The sequence below is a fragment of the Choloepus didactylus genome, chromosome 22 (genome assembly GCF_015220235.1).
Source record: "Choloepus didactylus isolate mChoDid1 chromosome 22, mChoDid1.pri, whole genome shotgun sequence".
Classification (NCBI taxonomy): Eukaryota; Metazoa; Chordata; class Mammalia; order Pilosa; family Megalonychidae; genus Choloepus; species Choloepus didactylus.
Genome location: NC_051328.1, coordinates 1,284,931 through 1,298,936, shown reverse-complemented (window position 1 = coordinate 1,298,936; position 14,006 = coordinate 1,284,931). Strand labels below are relative to the sequence as shown.

At 40.5% G+C, this 14,006-nt stretch overlaps 1 pseudogene; it reads right to left on the bottom strand.

The window, feature by feature from the left end:
* Positions 1–4,258: 4,258 nt before the first annotated feature.
* On the bottom strand, positions 4,259–5,063 carry LOC119518840 (annotated as a pseudogene).
* Positions 5,064–14,006: the final 8,943 nt, after the last annotated feature.

Below are 14,006 nucleotides of genomic sequence, written 5' to 3'. Positions count from 1 at the left end.
GGGTGAGGGGTGCCTAAGGATGCAGGCTCTGGAGCCAAGAATGCTAGGTTTGAATCCTGGCACTGCCACTTAGATGCTCCAGGACCTTTGGCAAGTGGCTTAAACGCTCTGCACCTCAGTTTCTCATCTGCAAAATGAGGAAAATGAACAGGTGCCCCAAGTTAATACAGGCAGAGCAATTGGAACAGCATCTAGCACAGAGTCAGAACTCCATAAATTTTACTCACTATTAGTCACTCCGTATGCACTAGGGCAAAAATTGATTCCTAGGTTCCCAAAACTATCTCAAACTTCCATAATGTCAGGGGAAAATTATCTGACTATTTCAATTATTCAAGCACATGTTTGTCAGAAACATTCAGATAAAGGAGACAAAAGCATTACTATTAAATGGTCTGGATAATTGCTACACTTTCCCATTTTTTTTGCTGGCTGTGATGTGGTCTGTGAGTTGGAGACCACTGGATCCCTGGGGGAGGAAAACTATTGGCTTTAGAAAAATCCAACTCCCTTACAATCAACTCTCAAAAAATCATATCCCAACCCACACATATGGCCAGTTGATTTTTGACAAAGGCACCAAGCCCATGTGATGGGGAAAGTCTCTGCAATAAATGGTGCTGGGAAAACTGAATGAAATTAGACCCCTGGCTCACACTGTATACAAAAATTAATTCAAAATGGATCAATGACCTAAATATAAGTGCTAAAACCACAAAACCCTTAGGAGAAAACATAGGGGAAGATCTTCAGTACCTTATACTAGGCAATGGATTCTTAGATATGACACCAAAAGCATAAGTAGCAAAAGAAAAAGTAGATAAGTTGAACTTCACCGAAATCAAAAACTTTTGCGCATCAAAGGACATTAGCAAGAAAAGTGAAAAGACAACTTATAGACCAGGAGAAAATATTTGGAGACCATATATCTGATAAGGGTTTAATATCCAGACTATATGAAGAACACCTATAACCCAACAACAAAAAGGCAAACAACCCAATTAAAATTGGGGAAAGGGCTTCAATTGATATTTCTCCAAAGAAGATATACAAATGGCTAATAAGGACATGAAAAGATGCTCAACATCATTAGCCATTAGGGAAATGAAAATGAAAACCAAAATGAGGTACCACTTCTCACTCACAAGGATGGCTCTTTTTATTTTTTTTTAATAGAAAAATGAATGTTAACAAGGATGTGAAGAAATCAGAACTCTTTTGCATTGCTGGTAGGAATGGAAAATGGATCACCTCTATGGAAAATAGTTTGGTGGTTCCTCAAAAAAGTAAACACAGAACAACCATATGACCTGGCAATTCCACTTTTAGGTATATACCCCAAAGAACTGAAAGCAGGGACTCAAACAGATACTTGTATGCCAATGTTCATAGCAGCATTATTCACAGCAGCCAAAAGGTGGAAGCAATTCAAGTGTCCACTACTGGATAAATGGATAAATTTAAAAAGTGGTGTATCCATACAATGGAATACTGTTCAGTCATAAAATGAATGGAGTTCTGATGAATACTACATCATGATGAGCCTTGAAAACATGTTAAGTGAAATAAGCCAGAGACTTATGAGAAATATAATAAACAAATTCATAGAGACAGAAAGTAGATTAGAGGTTACCAGGGACTAAAAGGAGGGGTAATGGAGAATTACTGTTTAATTAGGCAAAGAGTTTCTGTTTTGGTTAATGAAAAAGTTTCAGTAATGGAAGGTGGTGATGGCAGCAAAACATTGTAAAAGTAATGCCACCAAACTGCATACATAATTGGTCAAAATGGCAAATTTTATGTTATATATATATATATATCTCCACATTAAAAAGAAGGTAATAAAGCCATTTGACACAATTCCACTTGCAAGAATCTACCCAAGAGAAATGAAAACATATGTCCACCTAAAAACTTGTACATGAATGTTCATAGCAGCATTATTCATAAAAGCCCCAAAGTGGAAACAACCCAAATGTACATCAGCTGATGAATAGATAAACAAAATGTGGCATATCTATATATTGGAATATAATTCAATCATGAAATGAAATGAAATTCTTACACATGCTACAACATGGATGAACCTTGAAAACAAGATAAATGAAGGAAGTCAGACACAAAAGTCCCCATACTGTATTACTGCATTTATATAAAATGTCAGAATAGGCAAATCCACAGACTAGATTAATGGTTGCCTAGGGATGGGGGTGTGAGTGGGATGGAGACATTGGGGGGTAATAAAGTATACAGGCTTCTTTTTGGGGTGATGAAATGTTCTAAAACTCATAGTGGTGATGGTTCCACATCTCTGTGAACAAACTGAAAAACAATGAATTGCACGCTTTAAGCGGATGAATTATATGGTAAGTTTATCTCAATAAATCTGTTAACAAAAAATAAAAGAAAACAAAAAACCATATCCTTAAGAAGAATCCCCTTCAGGTTAAATCCTAAAGCAGAAGTTAGTGCTTCTATAGGAAATCTACCTCTGGTAGCCTGAACTCTCTCCCCCTCACACTTAAATATGTACAGAAATATTTCAACTCTGTAATAAATGTAAAGGTGATATAATTAAATTCATCTATATTAAAGTTACCATGCAATTTATTTAATTATTTTAAATTCAGAATTTTATTTAGAAATTGCTTAAAATAGAAAAAAACCTGTCAAGAAATACCAGGTGGAAAACGGTTTCCCCATAAAATGGAATTTTAGGGCAACAAAAGTCTAAAAAGCCACAAAAGAGAAACAGCACCACTGTCATTTGAACAATGGCTAGTTACTTGCTTTTTTTGGTATTGTTAATCACTGAATCTGAGTTTTCCTCTGAATTCCACACAGAACATGAACTACACAACAATTTTATCGTAAAATACCTGCTTTGTACACACAATTTAAGACAAGTTCCCATGAGAAACAAGTCGATACAAATACATCAGGGGCTGAACAATCTCAGTAGTGGGTGACATACATTGTGCAGAATTATGCCCATAGGCTGTGGGCAAAAGCAAATGAGGGAGAGTTAAAGAATGGAATTTTTTAAATATTAATAATTAAATCTGTCCAGTAAAAAATGCATGGTACTGTATTTTCTGCAGAAGAAAAGTGACATTTAGTAATACACTAACAAATTTATCTCCAAAGAGATTAGTGCACTGGCAAGATATTCTGATAGTAGTGGAGAGCTGTGGACAACAGGTACCGAAAACACCCCAGCATTGCAGATACGAGGTAGTGATGGCTCTCGCTGATCACTCCCTGTGCCAGAGGTCCAGAAAGAACTTGCATGATCACCTGCCTGCTGTATTTCCACCCTATGCAGCAAACTTCAAGGAGTCAAAGAGGTGTCCCCAGTGGGCAAAGGGAGCAGAGAAGAGAAACATGTTATCTGTAAACTTAAAATGCAGTAAAATGGGACATGACCCCCATTCAAATCTCAGAGATGTGGGCAAGTCCCCAAAAGTAGTTGTTAGATTAAAAACTGGATATACCTAATTTCCCAAAACACACAATACACAGAAATTCAGGGGATAATTGGAAAAATCATTAGAGCTCAATGAAAATCAAGCTCTTTGACTCAAATACCTCCAGGTTGAAATACACCCTGTATTCATCCAGGCAAGAGTGCCTCTTGCTTTTTAGCAGGAGCAGTTGGTCAGTGACAACAAACGGCTTTACAGAGCAATATTCCTTTTGGGCCAATATCTAGGCCCACAAGGGTTCAAGTTGTCCTGCAAAGTCTCGTGAACAGCAGTTTCCAAAGGTTCCAAGATCTGGCCCTTCCTTTCTAAACACAATGTTGAACACCTAAAATCTGTCAGATTCCATTTTATATTTTGAAATATGGAAGCATATTTTAAATACTCTTAAGACATTTATTTATTAAAATGTTCTTTGCCAAGATTTCACATTAGCTTAACTTTCAATTCATTCTTCCCATTTCTCCACTTCAATGTATTAAACAAAAACACCTTTCTCCAGTAATCAGCATTTCCAGCTGAGCCCCAGGGTCAGCCTCTTTGCTCCCCAGGGGAACCAACTAGCTGTTAATACTGCCCCGCTAGAAGGTAAGAGCTCCTAACTCATACTTCATGGGAAAGGAGTGAAACTTCTGCAAAGTGCACTTTTTAAGAAGAGGTATTTTTTGCTTATGAAAAGAAACCAGTGAGTCCTCTAAGAATAATACAAGGGAGTATTTTACAGTTAATCACCTGATTTGGAGTGAAGAATTCAGATGTTGCTCTGGTCCAGGCTGTCAGAACCCTTCTTGCTCCTCCTGTGGGGCCCTCATCAGGTATCACAAAGCCTTCTTCTGTGGTGTAGAGAAAGTCCACAACCCCCTGCAATGCAGAGTCATTTCTCCCCTCATTCTCCTGACAAATCAATTCAATATTCCTTAGCTTTTCAAAATAGAAATCTTTCTCCTCCAAGTCTTCGGTGGAAAGTTTCAATAAGCTGACCTGCTGCATCAGCTCAGCTGCTTCCTCATCCCCATCACCCACACCAGGTTCTTTTCCATCACACCTGGGCGGGCCTTTGTTAGTTGCTGCATGAGTTCTCTGGGTTGAAATGGGCCTCTGTAGAGCTGCCCTGCTAGACCTGAGAGGTTTCTTTCATTTATTCAGAGCTGGAGCATCAAGCGAGGGAGCCACTGCTGTCTCTTGACCTTGTCTAGCAGCTACAGGATCATGATCTTTTCCATCATAGTTCACATTAAGAAACTTCTTGAACCACTGAACAAATTCAAAATTGTGCTGAAACTTACCTTTCACTAATTTGTCAACCGGAATTATTTTGTTAATGCCCATTCTCTTAAAACCTGCTTGTAGTATTTTGAAGTTCTGGATGTATTCATGTTCTAAATTAGCTTGGGATTTCACTTTCTTCAAGGCAATGGAGCCAGGGAACAGCGTGTTCATCAATTGACAATAGGCAGCCCCTGAGCACAACTGTTCAATCTTTGTCAAATTCAACTGCAGAGACTTGTTGATCCATGCCAGCATGTCATGTTGACTCAGGTTTTCACTGGTCGCTGATGTCAAGTATACATTCACTGCCATCTTTGGCTCTCAGCCAGACCACATCTGCTGCCTTCACCCGGCTCTGGTTCCCTCTTCCTCTCTTTCAAACCACCCAACCCCGCACACTCTCTCACCCGATGACCTCACACGCACCCCTTTGTTACACGTTGACATAAAAAGCCATGCAATTTATTTTTAAATGCTTAAGCATTTATTTCATTGGTGTTTCTTTGGAATCACATCCCAGGGTTTAGGATATTTCCATATTCACACAATCCTATAAACTACCAAGGAAGAATAAACAATCAAAGAGGTCACTAGGAATATGGATGAGTCAACAACTAAATAGAATGATCTAAAATACAAATACTCATAATTTATTATTGGCATGCTTATAATTTGAAATTTTTTCTCTGTGTTCTGAAAGCTTTCAGAGTTCCTTGGAGCTCCTTGGGATTAGTCATAGTCAAATGCTTGCATTGGAGGGGCACCAGCAGACTGCAAAGGGCTTTGACTTCAGGCTCAGATGTGAGTTCAAATCCCCTAGCACTGTCATTTATTACCTGTGTGACTTTGTCACTTAAACCTCCCAGCCCTCAGTTTTTTTACTTGCTAAAATAAGATTAATAATGGGCTCATCTGGAGGGGGTCTCTGGCTATCTGTGTAAAGCACCTGGCCCAGTATTTTGCACATAGTAACTGCCTAATAAATATTAGTTGATTTCTCTCCATTTTAGGTTGAATTTTGACATTTAGGTCAAAATGTCCATGTCCTAGTCCCCAGAACCTGTGACTGTTACCTGCCATTGCAAAAGGGACTTTGAGGATGTGATTAAGTTAAGGACCTTGGGATCAGGAGATCATTCTGGATTATCCCTGTGGGATTAACCACAGGGGTCTTTACAAGAGGGTCAGAGTCAGAGGGAAGGTGATGTGACTACAGAAGCTGAGAGAGATTTGAAGATGCAATGTTGCTGTCTTTGAAGATGGAGGAAAAGAACACAAACCAAGGAAAGTGCATGGCCTCTGGAAGGCAGAAAAGGCAGGAAACAGATTCTGTCCTCAGAGCCTCAGAAGGAATGTGGTCTGCCAATAACTCGATGTTAGCCCTGTAAGACCCCATTTTGGACTTCTGACCCCCAGAACTGTAAGCCAATACATTTGTGTTGTTTTAAGCCACTAAGTTTATGGTAATCTGTTAGAGCATGTGGTGGGTTGAATTAGGTAACTCAGAAAAACTTGTTCTTAGTCTTAACTCATTCCTGTGGATATGAACCCACTTTAAGTAGGACTTTTGAAGACATTATTTTTAATTAAGGTGTGGTCAACTGAATCAGGATGGGCCTTAAGCCTACTGCTGGAGGTCTTAGAGAGAAGGCCAGGCGAGAAAGCCACTACAAAGGAGAAGAAGCTGGAAGTCAACACAACCCAGAAGAGAAAGGAGAGGACACTGTTATGTGCATTGTCATGTGATTGAAAAGCCAAGGACCCAAGGGTCACCATTAGCTGACCCCACAATGCCAGTCTTTGGGGAGAAAGCTTCGCCTTTCTCATGCCTCAACTTTGGACTTCTAGTCTCAAAAAAGTGAGCCAATACATCCCCATTGTTTAAACCAATCCATTTGTTTTGTGGTATTTGTGATTGCAGTTGAGAAATCAGATGCCTTAGCAGTAGGAAACTAATATACCCCCCATTTCCTTTTCTGTGATAGGAGGATGTTTTTCCTGTCCTTCCTGTGTCACACTAGAGACAGTGTGTGTGCCTGTGCTTGATATATGTAAACTTCACTTCAAACATGAGGAATTATTGTTACTCTTAGAGGAATGGTTTATCAAGATGCGAGCCAGATCCTACAGGACCAGGACTGGAGGGGAGCAAGAAGCAGAGGCAGGCTTAGAGAGCATTCAGCAGCTGGTCTAAAGCACAGATTTAACTGATAAAATTCTGTCATGTGACCCAAGAAATGCAGCATCACGTGAAAAGAAGGCACTTCTCTGGGATCCTTAGACCCAGGCCCTTGTCCAGCCCTGATCATCAATGGGCAAGTCACTTCCACCTGGATTCATCATCAATTTGTCAGATGTGTGCTCCCACCACTGGGCTGTGAGGGACACAAAGATGAAGAATGTTGGAGGGTTGCTGGAGATATTTGGCTATCTAGCTTCCATTCACTTGTCTTTTGGTATGGGAAATCTGATTTCCTCCTTGGTGGGATTGTCAGTCAACGTATTCCAGCCATGGAGGGACAAACTCATGAGCTAAGCCAGTATCTCCTAGAACTTTGAATTTTGAGTAGAGTGATTCAAGGAGGGAAAAAGCAGTTGGAGACTGTTCATTACAGCTCTGGCACCCTAATAAGGCTGTGGGCTCTTTCCCGAGTCTGGTTCTTTGGGGTTCCTACTTTTGAACTAGCCCACATCCTTCACACAGATCTCTAGGCTGCTTAGATTGGCCAGACTCTCTTTCTGTTGCTTGTGACCAAAGAACTTGGGTTCCACTCTCTATTTCAGAGGGTCTCATGAGTGTTTTAGGCTGTTGAGGCAGATTCTGTCACATGAGGACCGAACAACATTTGGTGTCACAGGTGGCCGCAGATGGTCATCACTCCTCCCAGAAGCCAACAGGTGCCTGACCTGTAGGACATCCTAGTCACCAGAGGCAGGTGACTGTGAGCTTGTCAGCCCAGGATGCAGGCTGTCCCACCATAAGCCTGCTGTTTGACTTTGCTCTACTTTTCTTCTCTTGTTTTGGTTTCCTTATCCATTAGAGGAGAGTGTGGGCTAGAGCAATGGTTTTCAACCTGTGTTCACCTGAATCAAAAATTCCCAAGAGATGTCTGGGACTACAAGGTGTGAGGAAGCAGGCAGACAGGAGGGGCCCAGGGACCCCATTTTTATTCACTGTACATTATGGGGTTTTCCTTTTACATTTTTTTAAGATTCTTTTTAACATGAGAGTTCTTCAGCTAATGGAGCTGACATTCCCAGTCCAAGCTCCAATTCACCTGAAATGTTTCCAGAAGGTGTTTTCTCATCAGAAATGTTTTCTAAACTTTGGCTGCAAAAGGGCTTTAAAATACCTCCTTTACGCATAAACATTTTTCTCTTCTAAAATCATCTGCTTAAAAATGTTTTTTGAATCATTTGGAGGAGGGGCATCAAGATTCCCTCAGAGGTGACTGAATTTTAGCCTGTGGTCCACAGACTTCCCACTGCCCAGGAGAGGGTCCTGACTCACCATCCTCCTCAGGTGACCACCGGCTACTACCTGGCACCAGGACGAAGTCTCCCGAGCTCCTGCCCTGTGCCTATCCAAACCTTGTCAGATAGCCCTCACACAGTGGCACGGGAGTGGAAGGGCAGGAATACGGGCCCTGCTGGGTCCTATCTGCGGAGACAAAGATCAGATTCAAAGACTGCATTTTGCTGTAGGACCTGGGGGGGCCCATGTAGCTTCCTGGATCCCCACCTTTACAGAGGTGTCTTTGCACCTTTCCTTGGTTTCTACACCAGCACCTGTAACAGGCTTTTCTGAGGTGGAGCATCTGTGAACTGGCGATTTTCCCAAAGGCTGGATGAAGAAAGACTGCAGCAGCCACCTGGGCCATCATACTCAAAGCATGCTTTTCTCCCAGACAAGTTACTTGACGGTCATGTTGGGTCTCTGGTTTGCTCTGCAGCATGATCTAGGACTTGTCTGAGGTCATGTGGCTAAAACCTGATGGCGCACATGCTGGAGCCCAGGTCAGAGCTCTCTACAACAGCCTGGAAGCAGGCCTTTTAATTGACTTTCCTGGGTGGGCTAACAGCTGAGCCCTTTCTAGACTAGCTGGACAATTGCCCAAATCTCCATTTTTCTTTGTGTACCTAGGATCACACGAGAGAGGATATTTCATGGAAGGCTGTAACATCTTCCATATCGGGGTTTGTGTTAGGCTCAAGGGCTCTTCCAGCTCAGCTATTTTATTGTTTTCACTTGGTTTTTGATTCAACAAGTATTCACTGTTTGTATTTTTGCTATTATGTTACATAGCAACTGTTGTCTGTGTGTTAAACAAAGTAAACAAAACAAAGTTAAACAAAAGTTAAAAGGCTTTTGGTACCTTAAAAAAACAGGAGAGAGCGAGAAAGAGGAGATGGAGGGGAAGAAAATAGAATATTGCCCTCACCCCACCCCAGCTTTGATCCACACAGGGTCCTAGAAAAGAAAACCCTCATGGGGATTGGTATCTATCACAAGGACACAGGTAATGAACAGTTTAGGGCTAGGTATGGCTTCAGATACAGCTTGATCCAGGGCTTAAATCTGAAAGAATTGCCTTTCTCTTCATTTGTTGACTTAGCCTCTTAAACAATGGTCCAGTTCTCATTATATCTCTTCCCTTGGTTGCAAAATGGCTGCTAGTATTTCTCGGAGCTATATGCTTTTAGGTACAAGTCTAGCATTTCTGCCAGAAGTTGTGAGATTAACTCAGATTGAACTGATTTAGGTTGCATGTCCACACTATGTCAATCATATGTCAGTTGGCCAGGGTGAAATCATATGTCCTCATCCCTACACCAGAGGTGGAGTCAATCCATGAGAAGGATACAGAGCCAGGGAGACTGGTCCTTCAGAGAGAAATGGGCAGCAAAAACAACAGATGTTTATTATGTCACTTATCCATCAGATTTACTATCCCATTTACAGACAGGGAAACTAATGGTGGCCTCCTCATACAGATGTTATGAGGGTAAAATGAAAGTATGTAAAATATTCAGTGCAGTGCTTGACCCTTACTAAGCTCCTAATAGATGTTAACCTGTTACCATAATCATTATATGATGTCCACAAAGACTTGGTCTCTGCAGGAGAAGTTGGACTTCTGCAAATGAAACCAAGGCTAACCTGAGGCCCTCCAGGCATATTCATTGTTGCTAGGAGCGAACCCTGGTGAAAAGCTTCCTGGAGTAGGTGCCCATGTTCTGGGCCTGGAACAGAGGAACATAATGCAACAAAACATTGCGTTCCGACAATTGTAGTGACCAGTGTAAGAAATCCCAACCAAACTGGATTAAGCACAAAAGAATTTATTGGTTCCAATCACTGAATGGCTCAGGGTTAGGATTGACTTCAGGTGGACCTTGAATGGGTCTCAGGTAGCTCCTGGAGATTCAGCTCTTTCTCTCCACTCTTGCCTGTCAACATTCTCACCAGCTGAAGTTCAGCAGGAAGGCTTCTCATGGGTGGTTTACACACACATCCTGAGAGTCTCTCTGATTGGACTAGCTTAATCACGTGCCCTTTCCTGAACTCCTCATTGTAGCTGGGGCGGCAAGGCTGGCTTGGACCTGCCCCACATGACCCCGCCTATGGGAGGGTGGATGGATGCAAACCAAAAAGTGGAGGCTCTTACCAGAGGAAAGTGGAAGGGGTACCGGACAGTCAATTAACACATGTCCACTACAAACAAGATCATTATAAAATATAGGAAGGGAAATTTTCCTATGACTTCTTCTACCTCCTTACCAGCCCTGGGATAATCACTACTCATAGTTTTTAATACATTCCTCTAGGTGTTCTATATGCCTATATTAATAAATTAATTATAGGGTTTCTTTTAAAATGAGATCATTTATGCATAGCGTTATACAATCTTTTTCTGAATTTCATGTATTTGGTCATTTTACAACCTTATTAGTATAGACCTACTTCATCTTATTTAATGGTTGCATGGTAGTCTGAAGAATGAATGTTGCATAGCTGATTTAACCAATGCTGGGCATGATTTGAAATGATGCAGATGCATCATGAAGAATCCAGTGTGGCTCAGCATGCCCCCTCAGCCACAAAAATGCCAGTGTTGTCACATCAGGGGAAGGACAGGGCTTGGCTCACATCCTCAGGGCCATGGTTTGCTGCCCTCTGACAAATCTCTTCTATTTGAGTCTTTCAAAAAAATATATATATATAAAATTTTGGCAGAGACTTTCTATCTTTTGATTCACTTCAAAGGTGTTTACCCTTACTTGTTGGACCCTTATTGAAGTCTTTGTCAGGTAATTCCAAATCTGTGTTGGAACATCTCAGTGTTCAGTGAGTCCCAACATCTCAGCGTTGGCATCTGTTGATTGTCTTTCCCCATCCAATTTGAGATTTCCCTCATTCTTCAAATGTCAAGCAATTGTGGATTATATCCTGGACATTTTGAATATTGTGTTATGAGACACTTAGTCTTGTTTAAGTCATATGGAGAATATTGATATTTTGGTTTTAGCAGGCAATTGACCTGGTTGGATTTAGGCTGTAAATTCTGAGCAGGCTTCTCTGGAATGTGATCTAGTTACTTCCATTTCAGAAGTATTTGCCATCCTGTTTAGATTTATCCCACGTGTTTTCCATGCATGTCCCACTGCCCATTGACCAGTCTGGGACTGGGGCAGAGGTCTACCTCTTACTTTAGTTCTCAATGTCTTTGGTATGCTGTTTAGCATCAGAACCATATATGCATAGCTCAGTGGTGATCCGAGGAGCTTATAAATAACTTAATGGCATTACTTTTCCCAAATCCTCTCTCTCTCTGCAATCTCCCTGGTACTTTCTGGTTCTCTGGGTCTCTGTCTTTCATTCCTCCAGCCAAAGTCTGGGGTTTTATTTACCTTGCTTTGCCACTTACTTTCTGCAACCATGTCCATGTCTAGGGCCAGGCAGCAGGGGGACAAAGAGAAAAAAAAGCAGTAGGGATTTGCTTCATCTACTTGGGACTATAGCTCTTCCTACTGGAAAGTTCTTCTCTTTCAGAGTTTTAAGTACCTGTGGGTCCTGGCTGCCAAAGCTGTCATCGCCAGGAGACCCCTTTCCTTCTTCTTGAGCCTGAACTGGATGTCTTCTCCTAGAGATCTCTCTGTCCACTACAATATCCATTTCTGGATTTCGGGCTGCCAATGAACACTAGAGGGGAAAAAATGGCAAATAAAATGTCAGATAAAAGCAGAGATGTTGACATCTTTGTGTTGCACATGACTTTAATATGAAGGCTCATAAAATTTCACCATTAAGTATTTTGCTGTAATTTTTAAATTAAATTCCTTTAAACAAGTTTTCACTCTTAGTTTGCTCATTGTTAAGAAATGTTTTGTCATGTGTATAGATTGCGTTTTATTGGATACGTTCTCTGCTTGTTTTGAGATAACTATATCATTTTCTATTTTTTAATGTGGTGAATTATTTCAATAGATTTTCTTGTATTCCTTGAATTTCTTGGATAAAGATATTCTTAAATTAGACATAGATGAGATGATAAGCTTTATTCCAAGTTTCATATCAAAGTTAATTAACCTAGTGATCTCCAGTGTATTAAATGCTTTGGTTTGGAGGGTTTTACTACTATATATGTATTGTTTTTCAATAGTTTTCATTATGGTTTTATGGTTTTCATTGTATTTGAAGCAAGATCCTTATAGATAGCATATAATTAATTGGATTATGTTTTTAAATACATTCTGAAAATATCTTTTATTTGGTGTGTTTAGATATCTGATGAGTATTTTTATTAAATTTTAAATAGTCAAAATGTTGTTTTTAATATTAAATTCAAATCAACATTTATTCTTCCCCTAAGGGAGGACATAAAGCTGGTCTGCTGTTCATGTTGCTGGACATCTAATCAGGATAGGCAGCTGTCTATAAGAATCAAAGTCTTAAAAATGTACCCAACAGACTTCTGCTTTTGGCTATAATGGAGTTACTGATTCTAGACTTGCCTTCCACCAAAACTACTATAAACTGGACAAAATATATGAAGGTCCTGAAATTTAATCATTGGGAGAAGGGAAATACACAAGATGAACCCAAAGATTGCCCCAGCTGTCTTTAAGAGAGCCATTTCTTTCTACAATGCAGCGAGGTGGAGCCCAAGTAAAGCAGTGATGTCACTCAGTTGAGAATACAGAGATCAGATTTCTGGACTATTGGAGAGGCTGGGTTTTGTGAGGCAGGGTACCAGAGAAGAGGGAGCTGAGCAGATGGGGGACACTGAAATTTTTGTGGGGATTCACCATAAGTCCTTGGCAGATGGCTGGGCTCCCGGCCTAAGGCACATTTGGTCCTATCGTGGCAATCCTCCCAAGTTTCCCAGCCAAGAGTTTCTGGATCCTCCACAAGGCAGACCATACTGGTACCTTCCATCCTTCACAGAAGCCTAGCTCAGTTTCTCCCACATCTGCTTAATGGCTATCAGTTATCTTCTTTGATAGTCCCATAGTCTTTCTGTTATGCTTTTCTTTAGCAAAATTTTCTCAGCTATTAATTTCCTTGAAGAGGACTTCTGTTACCACACTAATTAAAAGAGAATCCTTCACTTCATTCTCTATCCACTTACCTTGCTTTGTTGGTCTTCATTGCATTTATCATTACCTGGCACTATATTATACATTTACATATTTTTTTATTGTTCATTTCCCCAACTAGAATTAAGTTCCATGAATGTAAGGACTTTGTTCCGTGAATGTAACACTATGCCCTGGTGTTACCATGGAAACCAAAACACATTCAGAAGTTGCTCAATAATGAATAAATAAATATCCTTATTGCTTAAGCCAATTTTATTTGGATTTTTAATTTCTTTCCATGAGAGGAGCTATCGCTAATGAAATCAGCATTCATAACCCCAATCTATTTTTGAACATTTTCCGTACACCAGAAAGATCAGAATAAGAATAAAAAATAAAAGTAAAAGAGAACACCCAAACCATCCCCCCAATCCCACCCTAATTTTCATTTAGTTTTGGTCCCCATTTTTCTACTCATTCATCCATACGCTGGATAAAGGGAGTGCGATCCACAAGGTTTTCACAATCACACTGTCACCCCTTGTAAGCTACATTGTTACACGCTCATCTTCAAAAGTCAAGATTACTGGGCTGGAGTTTGATAGTTTCAGGTATTTACTTCTAAGCTATTCCAATACATTAAAACCTAAAGAGGATTATCTAATAGTGCGT